Here is a 4,386-nt window from a genome sequence, read left to right on the forward strand (position 1 = left end):
ATACCTACACCATGGCCTATAGCCAAATCAAGGTATTATTCACATCCAAAGTGCTAATATCCTGGCCCGAAGCCAATACATTAACCTAATGACATGTCATTAGCATCCTAAATATTCTTAAGGTTTAACCGAGAAGTTTCACTTGTTGATTTATCGTCGAACACATCCATATAGTCATATTGATAAATCGTAATTTAGACATATTTTTATCCCATGCTTATCCCATTTATGAATGGTTTCTCCTTAGATTTCGTGAATTCAATGCTCCTAATCCTTTAATTTCATGTTTTATACTTAGGTGAGCATAGGAGAGTTAAAAGAGCGAGAAACGGGCCGAAAATTGAGAAAATGGACCCACGTGGGAAATCAACATGACTTGGACTTCCTCACACTGGCGTGTTACACGGCCGTGTCCAGTTGGCAAGATTGAAGCACGACTTACATGGGTAGACTACACGACCGTGCCTATTCAGAAGCCTTGACCACGAGCTAGAGTAATCGCACACAGACGTGTTACACGGGCGTGTCCCTGCCGAGCCCAAGTATAGTCCTATTCTGAAAAGGCCAATTTTTAGGGCTCTTAGGCATTCAAAAGCCTATTTAAACACTTGAGGAGGCATTTAAGAGAGAGACGCAGAGTAGGAAGTAAGAAATTACTCAAGGAAAACCGATTGATCCATCTCAGAAGCCGGATTCATCATCAAGACTGAAGATCTCCCTTCAATTTCCTTCAGGAGTTTTGGGTTTTCTTATGTTTTGTTATCTTTATGCTTTTGTGATGTTTTCTTTCATAAGTGTAGACATTCAATTTTGCCCGGGCCCAGAAATAAGTTCAAAAAAAAAAAAGTCCAAGTCCAGTACAAAATTACAAACATATAATTTGGCCCAATCGAAATGGCCCATTACTTGAAAAGATTGAAGGTCCATCTATGAGCTTGACTCATATGGAAATATAATCTTTAAGGATATGCAATCTTAGATATGATAAAATCTTAGATATGATATGCAATCTTAGATATGATATGCAATCTTGAAGATATGATCTTGTAATCTTGGATATTTAATTTGTAGATATCCTTTAATCTTAACCGTTGATGTAATTGATCTCATGCAGTTGGATTTGGGGAGGCTCAACTATAAATAGAGGCCTCTCCTTCATTGTAAATCACTTGAGTTTTGGGAAGCAATAAGAATTCTTGAGAGCATTCACTCAAATTTCTCTCCTCTCTGCGTTCTTACTCTCGTGGTTTGTTCTTATTTTATTCTTCGTCTATCTTAGTTTTTCAACCTTTTTTATTTTAATTTCTTCATTTTTTCAAATATGTATATTTATTCCTATCTTTTATACATTTGATTATGTATTTTATATATTATAATATTTAACCTTTTATATAGTTTATTTTCAAATATATATTTTCTATGCATGTATATATATTATATTATCATTTCATGTATTTTGAACTATTGCATTATATTTTTATAATTTGTAAATGTTCTATTTATTCATTTTTTAGTGTATGTCATTTATCTTATTTGTGCATAGTTTCATTTTTTATATGCTATGTTTAATTATTTCTTTTATGTGCTATTTTATGATATATATCATTGTATAATTTTGCATGTATTATGTTTTTCTTTTAGTTTACTCATGTTTTTATTTGTTTATTATCTTATATTTACCCTAGTATGATTTTTTTCATTAAACGTATGTTAATGTTATTAAGTTTTGTCTTAATGATATTATTTATGTTTGTATGGAAATGTTAGAATATTTTGTACATCTATGCTTCATGATGCATTAATATGTCATCCTAAAACGTCATTTAAAATAATATTCCAAGGTTTTTTTTTAAAATAAAAGGCAATGCTTGATGTTTGGAAACTTCGAGAAAGGTAGTGCCCTAACTTACTGGGTTGCGACTTTTCTTGTTGAATTCGAATAGTCAAGCACCCTTCTAAGTGATTTTGAGTTTTCAAAACTTAAACAATTATTTCGAGATTTCAAAACATAGTGTCCTAACTTACTGGATATGGCGTTTTGTTGTTTCGAGATAGAAATTTTCGAAAGACAAGCTTAGTTTCAAAAGTTTTAAAATGTTGCGTCCTAACTTACTGGATGTGATGTTTTGACTCGTTTGAAATAAGTGAGCCTTAATTTTCAAAATTGAGACATTCTAATTAAAAGAGGTTTGCATCTTAAAACTTTCAAATTTCCGACATTAAAGACACTTGATAATCAATTAGGTACCAATTTTTGGGCGTTACGAGGGTGCTAACCCTTCCTCGTATGTAACCGACTCCCGAATCCGTTTTCTCGACTTTTGTTGACCAAAATTAATGTTTTAAAACAAAAAAATTTATAAGGTGATCCAATCACACCGAAAACGATTGGTGACGATCCCGTTTTCGTTTTTTCTTAAAGTCGATTCCTATTTTCCAAAACACGATTTAAAAATGGTTTCGACAATAAGTATGATCTAAACCCCATAAATACCTAAGGGGAATGAAACCTAAGACGGATCTTGTTATTATTATCTGAATTGTATGATAAATATTTGACTTGTTCTTAATTATGTGTTCTTAATTCTTGTTTTAGCATTCCAGGATATTGATTCGAGTTAAGCTTTTATTCAGAGGAGGAATAGACCCTGTCTAAGAGTAAAATTGTCATAATTAAGCGGAGTTTATTATGCGCCTAGAGATAGGGTGACAAGATTTTGCCGAATTAGGGTGAAACTTAATAAGGGAATCCATAGACTGAGTTAATTCAATTTTAGGGTGTTAATTAGAAAGAGATTTCAATTATTCAACCTAGGGTTAGACGTTATTAGTCTCTCGAGAGATAATAATATAACTTAGGGATTTCTATGGATCAAGTCAAATGAATAAATCGTCTGATTCAGAGTCAAATAACAAGTGAAGTCTAGGTGGATTTTTCCTTAGGTATTGTCTTAATCAATCGAATTTTCCCAAAAGTATTTTCCCAAATTTTCTTTTTGTGCATTCTTAGTTTAGTAATTAGTTTAGATAACCAAACCTCTTAATTTTTAGGTTAGATAATAAAAAGAAAGTAAATACTAGTACTCGTGGTTCCTTTGGGTTCAAAAATCCGGTCTTGCTGAACTATACTACTGTTCGATAGGTACATTTGCCTTAATCATGATAATAAGTTAGTCTCAAGAACGATTCATTCATAAATCTTTAAAACTTGTCACGAATATCACGTATCACATATTCACCATTCAAACATTATTCGTAATCTCATAATCACATTTTATGCAATAACAAAGCATATAACATACATTTATAATGAAATTACCACATACGAACTTACCTCGTACTTGGAATTGACAAATCAGATCGATTACTCAATAACCTTCGATTTTCCCCAATTTAAATCCGATTTCTTTCTTTCTTAATCTATATAAATTCAAAATTAATTCATTTAATCACCTATTCATTAAATTTCATCCAAAAATAACTATTTATGCTTTTTTACACTTTAGCCCTTAAAGTTCTACATTTTCACAATTTAGTCCTTATTTCACAAATATACAAAATTCATGAAATTTGTTTAAACCCAAGCCTAGACGAAATTCATATAGGTCCCTAGTAGCCCATTTTCTCATTTATTTCACATTTCAACCCCTCAATTTACAAATTTCTCAATTTAACCTTAATATACATTTTTACTCAAAATCACAAAACATATATATATCTATCATTAAGCTTTCATAATTCATCATCAAACACTAAAAATCACATGAATTCATTAATGGAAACTTTCAAAACATTAATAAATTTTACAAATTAGTCCCTGGGCTAGCTAGTACTTGATACAACGATCACAAAAACATAGAAATTATAAAAAACTGAGCTAGAATCACACCTTAATCAAGCCAAATACTTGCCGAACCCTACAAGCTCTCCCATGGTTTCTTTTTCTTCTAATTTCAGTGAAGATGATGATAATTTAAGCTTATTTTAACTTAGTTTTATTTTTTATAACCTTATTAACCAAATTTCTAAATTAACCTTATTATAAAACATTTAATATCATCCATCTAATGCTCATTTATGTCAAATTCCACTATCAATGGTCTAGTTTCATTATAAGGACCTTTCATTTAATAAACCATGGCAATTAAGCACTTTCAAGTAGAATGCAACTTTTTCTTTTTACGCGATTTAGTCTTTTTTCTCAAATTGAGCTATTAAACGATAAAATTAGCTCACGAAATTTTCATACATATATATTCACATGCTATAAACACCAAAAATAGTATTAAAATAATTTTATGACCTCGAATTTGTGGTTCCAAAATCACTGTTCCAATTTAGCTAAAATCGGGTTGTTACACGCTTTGTTGTCAAATTGTTTCCCTA

Source organism: Gossypium arboreum, chromosome 3 (assembly GCF_025698485.1).
Source record: "Gossypium arboreum isolate Shixiya-1 chromosome 3, ASM2569848v2, whole genome shotgun sequence".
Taxonomy (NCBI): Eukaryota; Viridiplantae; Streptophyta; class Magnoliopsida; order Malvales; family Malvaceae; genus Gossypium; species Gossypium arboreum.